We start from the raw sequence: 11,275 nt of genomic DNA, 5'->3' as shown, positions 1-11,275 counted from the left end.
TCGAAGATTCTTCTGGTTCTGCTCACACTTAGGGATGCACCAATGGGCAGCTATGCCACTAATTGGAGCCAGTACAAACACTGACGTGTTTTGGTTTGGTTTTACTTTGATGAAAATCACCTTACTCTACAAGCTTATTTGGTTCCAGCTGTATGAGCAAATCTCCAAACTGCTTTACTCTTACACAGTACAACTCACTCTAAATTAAGATGGATTATCTGAATGTCTCCGATAGGAAAGGAGTTAAGATGAGAAATAAACAAATCTATTCAAATGTTATTTTTTTCATTGATCCCAAAACCTTCAATGTTGTCCTCGTGAGTTCAATACAATTTCTTTCATAATAATGAAGTGTGAAAGAGGAAGTGGTGCATCTCTACTCCTTATCAACAACACTACCTCATTTATTTTCAGGACTATTTCCAATGTGTGTTATTTTTAGCTTAAATTAACTAGCACCTTTTTGAGATCTATCTTTAGCTTGTCTCATTCAACATTCTTTAGTATATTCCCAAATGTAGGGTCCCACATTCACAGTAAGTTCTTCACGTCAAAGGAATTTATGTCACTTTAGTGCATCTCTGCTTCCTCTCAGATCTTTGACACATTTTGTCAGTCAGTAATGTGCTTATGTTAAACTCTTCAGAAAACATACTGTACATCAAATGTCTTTCCTGTCTTTATTATCGAATAATGGTTTTGAACCTGAAGTTTCACTCAAAGTTGTGCCAAGTAAAGTAAGGTACTTATTATTGTTGGGGTTTTTTTAAATAACAGTCTGTTTTTGGGTTAGTTAGGAGCTGGTTTCATTGGGTTTTTCATCACATCAAAAATATTATTCTAAGGATGCTTAGGACTCAGAAAGGGTAAGTGTTACTTCACATGAGTGCCATATAAACTGCAGATGACACCGTTTGTTGTAGATCTGTGATTATGAGATAATGGCGGGTTAGCAAGGCTGGGATGAATTAATTAATAATAGTAATAATTTATCCCTTCAAAGGATGGACAGAGTGAGACAGCGTAGAGTCCAGCTTTGTTTTGCGTGACGTCTTATTTTCTATCAGGTGGCTTTTGTCTCGTCATTCAGCATTGATGGAGATTTAAAAAAAAACAACCTTTCTCTTCTTCTCGTCTGTGTATGTGTTACATTTCACTGGCTGAACTCGATTACATCAGCAACAAACATGACATGCCTGGAGCACCCTGAACGCGTTTGTCACAAGCATAGTTGTTTATTCTGTAGAAGTGAAATAGTTTTCTGATCGAAAAGCATGGTTGGTACCTCAAAGAGACTTATTTTTTTAGCCTTGCCATGTATGTTCTAAACATCACAAAAAGTGTGTGTTTTTACTGCACTAGCAGTCATATTGGGACAGAAGTGAATGTGTTCTTAGCAAACCTGGGTCAAACAAGAATTACTGTAGGTCCCCAAGGTTTGCAGAATCAGGATAAGTCAGATTTTACAGACTATAAATTGCATAACTATTTTAAAATAGTCTTATCAGATTTTAAAAATGTATGGCACTTAGTGCAGACATAGTTGGACAACTACAATGAATTGATGCATTAAGACCAAATAAATAGTCTGCACATCTATAGTAGGAAACTGCAGCAGCATGTTAAACTTAAACATTGGCGACAGTCCAGTCAATGATGTCAGAGCAGGTTTCAATCAGCTGAGGGAAAATCTTGCTGTGAAGTCATTTATTTGGGTGACAATTTGAATAAACAGAGCAGTTCAGCTAAATCTCTTTATATGCAGTAAGCTTAAGCAAACCACCAAAACCACCAGTAATGTTTTATCCAGGTTCTTTTCTGATACTGTTTTATCTTGATACTGTTTTACATCATCCTCAAAAGCCCATGTGTCGCGAGTCTTAAATGAAAGAATTGTGTGTTCAAAAGCATTCCAGTTTTATATCTGACATAATACCTCTCTCAGTCCAGGTCGGCCATTATTAGTGTGTAGGCCTACATTAAGAAGCAATGTGCTTGAATGCCTTGATGTGTTCTTACATGTCTAATATGTTTCATCCAAAAAATTCAGTTCTTCTGTTCACATTTAAAATGTTTTGTTTTTTTTTGTTTCAAATAAGTTGTCAATCACTTTTTCTCTCCTGAAGTGACCATTAAGAAAGTAGTTCTTCACACTAATGCTAGTACCAATTTGTTTTCCCCCTAAAATAAAGCTGCATTACCCAGTGAATTAAGTATGCCTTTCCTACAGAAGCTCTTTCATCTCATCATCCACTATCATTTTAAAACAAGGTATGTGTTTTCTTCTTCCTGTTTGTTGGCTATAACAATCACAGATTGTTGTGAAGAAAATTGCTCAACTCTCATAATTACTGTGATTGTTTAGCCTCCTTATTAAGGGTTTTATTAAACTGTATACCTCATGATGTAAACTTGTTGGTTTAATTCTGATCAGTTGGTTTTGTAACGAGTAGAACATAAGCATCCTTTTGTATTTGTACGTGTCAAGTCGACACAAGACGGCTGACTGTTTCATTTTACCTCAGTGAGAGTTTTCACTCATTTCAGTGGCCTGGATTGTCTGGTCGGGTAGAGGGGGTCATTCAACGTCATCGAAATTGGATTTTACATAGATATTCTGCAAGGGTACAATCTTTCAAACGTAAACCGTGAGATTAAGCATAAGACCTTTCTGCCTCTGCAGTGTAAAAGCCCTTTTCAGTAGAAAGCCACACTGACACATCCAGGTGACTGAAGTAGCCTACGTTAAAGGGAGAGGGGCTGAAAGAACACCCTCCCCAGACAGATCATACCTCAGTGCAGCCAGACAATAAAAAAAAAAAAAAGTCTCATCTCTACTCAGGTGCCCCATCTTTGCATAAAATTGTGGAGGATCATGCCAGCATATTCAACTCAGATACATGTCATTTGTTGTCAAACCAAGCCTAGTTTTTACCTTTTAGAAAGTACATCTAGGAAAATCTTATCCATTGATGATAATTTGTTTTGTACAATCAATGTAATTTCTGTCTCTCTTCCGGTGCTTTGTGATGAGCTGATTTGTCAAGTGATGTCACATTGTTGTGTATTTTTTGTACATCTTCTCTAGGTTTATGTGTACCAGCTCAATTGTGCTTCTCAGAATGTGTAAAGCACAGACTCAGACTCTGTAGTCATGTGCCTACACTCTGCAGCTATACTTAGACACCTTTGTAATAGTTGTGCGCTGGACAAGATCTCATTTGTATCGAAAAGATGCTACTGTCAGAGCAAATTGTAGGAACACTTCAACGATTAGCATTTTCTTTTTCTTGGGCCATAAGAAACTTTGGACGGTCATTTTTACATTTCTAGAAGTGCAATTTTCTTACTCTGTAAGATGACAGATGAATTACTCAGTGTTAGACATGGCAGCCATAAATTGTGATAGAAACATTGCTTGTTCAGAAGAATCTTCACAGGATAGGTAGTATTTGTGGTTGGTAGAAATGTTTCCACCATTGTTCTCGTCAAAACTCAAAACAACTCTCAGAGTGTTTGTCTAAAACAACTCTTCTGTAAATAAACATCAGAGAAAGATCAAGAGCACTGTGTCATGTTGTTGATATAGATATATATATATAAATATATGTGTGTGTGTGTGTGTGTATATATATATATATATATGGTAAATGGACTTGAGCTTAAATAGCGCTTTTCTAGTCTTCCGACTACTCAAAGCGCTTCTTACACCGCAGATCACACCTACCCATTCACACCCATTCACACTGATGGGCTGGATATGTGGCTCATCCAGTAACTATCCATTCACGGACATTCATACGCCCCAGACGGAGCAATTTGGGGTTAAGTGTCTTGCCCAAGGACACATCGGACATGTTGCTGTTTTTGCCTTCATAGTTATTAAACCCATATTTGCTTTTTGGCCTACCTTTGTCACTCAATATGTCTTTACAATAAGTACCACTTGGGGGCAGTGTGATACTTTCCAATGACTTGATATGAAGCGCCTGAAACTGCTGCCACTCCCGTTATTAGAAAAAAAGCTGCCTTAATGTTGGACCTCAGGTGTTGCTCTGACCTCATACCTGCCCTGGCTGTACAATTGTTTATTGAATCTATAGAGAACTATAATTAGTGAACTAAATTAATTTAAAAAATGTGTTTTCATCTCAAACCAAGGTGGGAGATGCAATTGTTCATGTGTATGTGTCCATGGGATGTGTGGGAATGTTGGTGGGTTTGTGTGTGTGTGTGTGTGTGTGTGTGTGTGTGTGTGTGTGTGTGTGTGTGTGTGTGTGTGTGTGTGTGTGTAAACAAGTGAGCTAGAAGAATGGGGAAAAAAAGGGGGAGGTAGAGAAGACAGGAGGGTGATATGAGGGCACAGAGTTAAGACTGGAGCTTGGAGGCAACGTCACATGACAGAATCCCCTGCAGAGATAGATAAAAGCTACCTCTGAGAGGAGGGTCGAATCATTCTTTAGCAAATCATCACTGTTATTAAAAGAGGAACATGCTTTGCTGAAAAAGAGGGGGCACATATGTTTAAAATCTACACATGAACACACAATATTTCACACCCATGCACAAACAAACATGCCTGCGTGCATTTACTGTACTCACTGCTGCACCTGTCTGACTGTGTATTGTTAGAGTGTACATTGTGTATGTGTCCTCCGGCAGCAGAGTGGTCCCTGGGCTACTTCAGCATGTCTCATATTTCATTGCAGAGTTAGGCAAGTGGAGCACGCAAAGTCAGGTGAGAGCTGGAACCATGAGGTAGAGCTCAATGCCTGTGGATCATAGTCATGTGCAAAGCTCTTGAATCTGCCTCTTCCTGCTTCTGCTACTACCACTACAACAGTCTCTAACTCAGCACCAGCTGTGTAAGTGTGCAGTCTAATACCTGCTGGGTTAGCAAGCATGGTTACATATTTACATTTCATTGTTTTGGATTGCAGAAACTGTTGGCTTTTGTGTCCAGGTATCCAACTGATAGATTTAAACAGTCTAATAGAAGAAATCCCAATGAAGATGTCTGAATAAAAACAAAAAGTTAACCTCAATCATAACATCACTGATTCCTTGCATGTTTATGACCTCGCCAGAAAAATAGGCATCATGATAATCCAGTTTTTGGAAAAAAAAACAAAAAAACAACAACCTATAATTCTGAAATTTCAGTTATAAATGGTGTATGGTGAGATCCATTGTCCTCTACATGTTAAAACACAGGTTCTAAATGACTCTTGTCATCTTTCTTTGGATAGCCGCCTGTTTAATTTTAACCTCTCATACTCTCTTTTCTTGGTCTACTCCTGCTGCATCTTCACAACTGTGTGATGTGTTGCAGCTGGTGTAATTATATTACATGGTGATCACACTTGGTGCTGGTCTAGCGCATAACCTTAGTTGAAAGTCATTTCACTCTTTTTTTATACTTAATATTTTCTCTTTATGAAAAAACCCCCCAACAAATTCTCTGAAGATTTCCACATCCCTGTCTCTCTTATTCCCTGCATTCATTTAGTTATTCTCTAAAATTACAAGATGAAATGCTTCTTACAGATAAGACATTTTCTCATTCTCGGCCCAGTGGGTTAAAACCTGCCAATCAAATATTCCCCAAACTCAACAGAGACAGCCAGAGGAGAAAGACAATGAAGGAGAATGAGGCGAGAGATAAATGAATGAAGTCAAAGAGAGGTTGGATTTGAGAAAAAAAAGTGAACGGGGAGGAAGTTGTATGATTTTTGTTGGACACATCTCTGGAATTGTATTTACTCGTGTGTGCTTCACAGTAAGCGTTAACATTGATTATAAAGTTAAAGATGTTAAAGATGAGCTCACAGGGGCCTGGCTGACAAAGAAAGGAGGGAGTCATGGCTGTAGACTGTTTGAGCCAGCTTTCTCTTTCACCTGTGCAGCTCACTATTTACTGTTGGCATGTCACGATAGGACCCTAATAGGAGCAGCTTTAAGACACATTCTACACCCACTTCCAACACTGTGGCCGCAGGTAAAGTGATGCCACTCACGCAGGAAGTTATTTCAAAATCAAAAAGTGATATATTGGGATAAATGAGGATGAAAAGCTTCACGAGGTCCCGGAGGTGTCGGAGGGCCATAACATCACAGACAACATTCTTCCTGACATCAAGAATACACTGTAGGGCCTTGAAAAAGAGGAGGAGCTTAAGTAAAGAAATTACGATTCACTAGGGGAGCAAGGAAGAAGAGTTATAGGAGATCTGCATTATGGTCAAGCGGACCAGGGAGGTGAGGAAGCTCCTGGTCATGAAGTTAAGAGTGAAAGACATTCACAGACCTTGCATGCCCAGAACCATTAACAACGTTGAAAGAGAGAAGCTAGAGAAAAAGATAGGTAATCTTGGTCAGGACAGGAAAGACAACGATGAGAGTCACTACATCCAACAAGCCTATATGGTGCCAAGGCAACACACATGAGAACCTGTAGCTACTCTCACTTCCAAAACCTGCAGGCAGAGCACCTCCAACCCACGCAGACACCAGTCAGGTTTCTGGGATCCAAAATAGACATTTGACATAAACACAAGGCCCTAATTAAGAAGCACTTTGAAAAGACATTCCATTTCCCAATCCTGCCCCTATAGCCTACTCTTAAGTTAAATAGCCTAACCTGTGGCCCTTAATTGCCACCACAAGTAAAACTGCATGGCCACCTTCTACAGGCCAAGGCTGTGTTGATGCAAGCTATAGGTAAAAATGGCGATATTGCTTACCTTACCACATGGCCACCCCCACAGCTCAACCGTATACGCCAAAGGACAGCAAGAGCCACGACTTAATTGGTGTTGTCAAGTGGGTCCCATGACACCTAGAGAAGGCCGGACATTGAGTTCCAGCATCCCAGAGGCAACCCCTCCAGGTGTATAGTTAGTCAGCGAGGGTGAGAAAAGCAAAGAGGTAGATCTTTCAGCAGACACAAGTGAGGCACTTTAAAGTGCACTTCTGAGTAGGAGATTCAAAAGGATTTGGGAGGAAAACATTTTGTGCCACAGGAAATTATTTACACTATCCTGAGGAATGACATGTGGTCTGCAAGTCAGTGGCTAGTTTATTTTATATAACTGACAGTTCCCTGTGAAGCAAACATGAGAAATAAAAAGGCTGAGATACCCAGGTTTAAGGGGCTGAAGCTGCAGCGACCAGAAGAAGCGTGATGTAAAGGGTTCATAGCGAGATCAGCTGTGTCATTACAGGTATGTCAGATGAAGCAGCTCAAGTCAGGATTTGCATAAGAGTAGTGGGAGAAAACAACTGATTTGTTTAACTCTGTTCTCCCCTTTCGACCCTCATAAAAATGAGGGGCTTGGGGAGTAGTGGGCTCGTCTCTTTTTTTTTCTCTTCTTTCTTTTGGAATGTGTAATGTGGGCACAAGGAATAGTTAAATTTTGTCTGTGGGGGGCCACAGACAAAATACAAAATTCAGTGGTAGGTTTACATAGTATCAGTGTTGTCACTATGTGTGTTGAAGGAGGCAATGCTTTTTGGTGCTGTCACATTCCATGTGATAAGGTAGTTCAAACAAAGCATTTCTACTGTACATGAAGGTGTGGTGAGTGGTTGCCATAGTTGATTCTTCTTCTTTCTGCTTCTTGGCGGATTTTCAAACAAATTATGTGCATACCCCCAGCTACTGCAGCCTTTATATACCCAAGTGTACTCTGGCATTGAACTATGTTACTCATGTAAAAGCAGACGGGGATAGGAAAAGAGGGGAAAAATGTTTTTCGGCTATATAGAAAACAGCCTTGCCCTATGTGAAAACGCTATTAAGAATTAATTTTGTAAAATTGTATCGTGTATTTCAGTACTCTTTGTGTGTATGCTTTCTCTTGTTTTATTCACTGCTGGAGTTTACCTGAAGTTTACCTTGATCATGCCCTTGACGAATGACTCCCTTATCCAGACAAATTCTAGTTTAAAGGATATAAAAGATTGTCTAATATTATGCTTGTCCCCAATTAAGGATTTATATACATTGTCAATTGTTAAGTCTGGGTTTTTGGGTGTTTCACTGGGTGTCCCCCAGTGAAACTGTGCCGATGACACACAGTTCTACATCTCCTCCACACACTGCCACCACCTGTCCCACCTCCATGGACAACATCCGGAGCTGGATGTGCAGAAACTTTCTGAAGCTCACGAGCAACAAAACTGAGGCCCTGTAGTGTACAGTGATAGTTATAGTGAGGTGAAACTCTAAACATATAAAGCTTCCAAGGATGGATCTTTCACTGGCTGTTAGCTTTCGTCAGCTTTACAGCTTGCAGTGTAGGTACAAGCAGTAAATGAACATACTACATCCTGCAGTGTGTGCTGCTGGTGGAGATGAGTCCAGGAGGAGGAGCCGATTTTTTTAATTTAACATTTCACATACACTACAATACAAACCCACCAGACTAATAAACACTTCTCTGAGGGGTGATAAATGGCAACATTAAAGCCATTAAACAATTTTTAGCCTGCTGGTTGAATGTTAACTTGTTTTAGGTTAAACAAAAGATAAAATATGTTTCCAATTGGGAGATGTGGCTGTACAATAATTTCTAAATGGACATCAACTCCAGGTCCATCAATTTCCTCAACAACATGCACACAGGGATTCAAACCAATGCTTTTTAGCCTTGGAGCTATTCTCAGGATTAATGCAAATAAAGTATCTGAAAACAAAACAAACACAGTAGTTAAATGTGGCCACACTAGTGTATCACTAAAACAGTTTTCCCCTTTAAGGGGTTGCATGCTTGTCAATATAGCAACAGTCTGCTGTCTCTAGATAACAGACTGTTGAAAGACGCACTCTTACTATAAACAGGGCTCATAAACATTTAGTCCCAAAAGTTTGCCACAGCTATTCAATGATTTTGAGACAAATTTTTCGCATCTGTGTAAACTAAACTAAAAAATAAGAATACTCTCTGCTTTCTCTGCTACTAACACACACTGCCTTTCTCCTGCATTGCAGTAATTTGAGTGATAGATTAGATGCACACGGGGGGAAGACATCCTTGATTTTAAATATTTAATAGTCCACAAATAAGCAGCTATCAGCTACCTTAGCTTGTTTTAAGACAGCTACGAAGCTAACTGTTTGAATGTAGGACTGAGATGGCGAGAGAGACAACGCAGGCTTAGGTATACGAACAATGAAATAAAAGATGGAGTAGAATGGGCTTAGTTAAATAAACCAAAGCAGCACTTAATTGTTGTTAACTTTGGATAAACTCTAAGATGCACAAAGCCTCTTTAGGATACTGCAGATTGAAGTCATAATAACTTGCAAAGACAGTTGCAATCCCATCGATAAAGTTGTCATGTGGTCCCGTGACCACTTGCCCCTCAAATGAACACTTCATTACATCACCTAAAGCCCCGTTTCCACACAGCAGTCCAGTACGGATTGGTACAGTTACGGTTTGGTTTGATTAAGCCCGCAGCCACCCGTTTCCACAGCCACCCGTGCCCTATTTGGTAGGCGCCTGGATGACGATAGCCGCTATGTATAGCGTCATATGGTAGCAGCTAACTGCTAACAGCTAACCGCTAACTAATAAATTCAACAAAGGAGAAAAACGCTACACAAACAAAACCAATGCTGGAAGACATTCATCTACTCGGCAGTTCAGTCTGAGGCCGTTTCGTCTGAGGCCGTTGAGTCTGAGGTCTGACGCCGTTTAGTCTGAGGTCTGACACCCGACGGAGGTTTTCCTGAGAACTGATGCTTTTTCGTCTGAGGTCTGACACCTTCGTCTGAGACCTGAGGATGTCCTAAAATGTATGCCGTACTCTATTACAAAAACTCAATCAAGCTATGCTTCAGAGAAGGCTGTGTGCCACGGAGAAATACAGACGTAAACAATCAGCTGTGTATTACAGTCAATGGTTTAAACACGGCGGAGTTTTGTTTGCCAACGTAACACGGGAAGTGACGATTCTTTCAACTAATCAACGGACTGCAGTGTTTAGCGCCAACTTATCGGGTCGGCTCCATATTCTTGGCACCCCAACGGAAGGGTCACAAAAAGTGGGACGGTACGGATCGGTTATTTGGGAATCTTTCTCTGGATAAGTCTATGGAAACGCCGCAAAATGCGCACCATACCGAGACGAACCGAGCCGGACCACTCGGTGGAAACGGGGTTTAAGATAGACACAAAGCAGGTTTATTCTATTTCTTTTAATTAGATTATTTATTTTTTAATAAATAATTATACACAAAATAAACTTGGGCTGAAGCTATTTGCATATGAGGCAATTTATCAAAAGGTGAATAATTTACAATTTTGACCGATTTGTTTCGGCCTCACGTGTTGCTGGAGCTTTTTGACCTATTCAGGTACTTTCGTGAGCATTCAGGCACTCACACAGTTTGCAATAATTGGCTGCATTACTGTGCCTCATTATGTTCTGAATGAATTGCATTACAGTATCTGAAAAATTTCCAATGGTACATTGTGACAAACAGCTTAGAAAGACTTAATAAAGTGAGCACTTATAGTATAATCAACAAAAATGTTACTACTGTTGAGCTGACAGAAGCTTGTCTGATTATTAGGATGCAAGAAACATTTTCAATAGTTTGTAATTAAGTATCTCAGTGATATCAAAGTTATCTTTATGTTACTGAATTATCAAAACATGTCTAATAAAGGTGCTTTAACTACTATTCTAATCAGGCTTCTACTACCTGATGTAATCAAACCAGGACACTTACCCACTTGCAGTTGTTGTGTAGTTGACTTACTCAAACCATGTCAAAGACAGGGGTTTAGAGTTCATAAAAATCAAGAATGGTTTAATATTTACTTAAATAAAGAAAATGTATTATCCCACTAAGCTATTTTTCAAAGCTAAATGACTGTATTTCACCTTGTGTCTTGCTGAGTGGCCACATAAGTTTCACTACTTGCTTCCAGTCAGGCTGAGGCAAGATGCAAGGCAATAAAGGTCTACAAACAACTACATCAAGCTACCATACAACATATTTATTTCATGACATGTTCACATTATTTGGAGAAACAACTTAATCTATTTATAGGTAGACATTGAGGGTGCCCATAGAGCGTGAATTGACTGGGGTTAATGAGTTTTATGTGTATATGGGGATTATTATTATTTGTTTTGGGGGTGGCAGTGGCTCAGTCCACAGGAACTTGGGTTGGGAACCCGCCAGTTCAAGTCCCGATGCAGACCAAAAATGTGGCAGTTGGTCTGGTTGCTGGAGAGGTGACAGACCACTTATCGGGTA

Source organism: Symphodus melops (genome assembly GCF_947650265.1).
Source record: "Symphodus melops genome assembly, chromosome: 3".
NCBI classification, from domain to species: Eukaryota; Metazoa; Chordata; class Actinopteri; order Labriformes; family Labridae; genus Symphodus; species Symphodus melops.
This window is presented reverse-complemented; position numbering follows the sequence as displayed.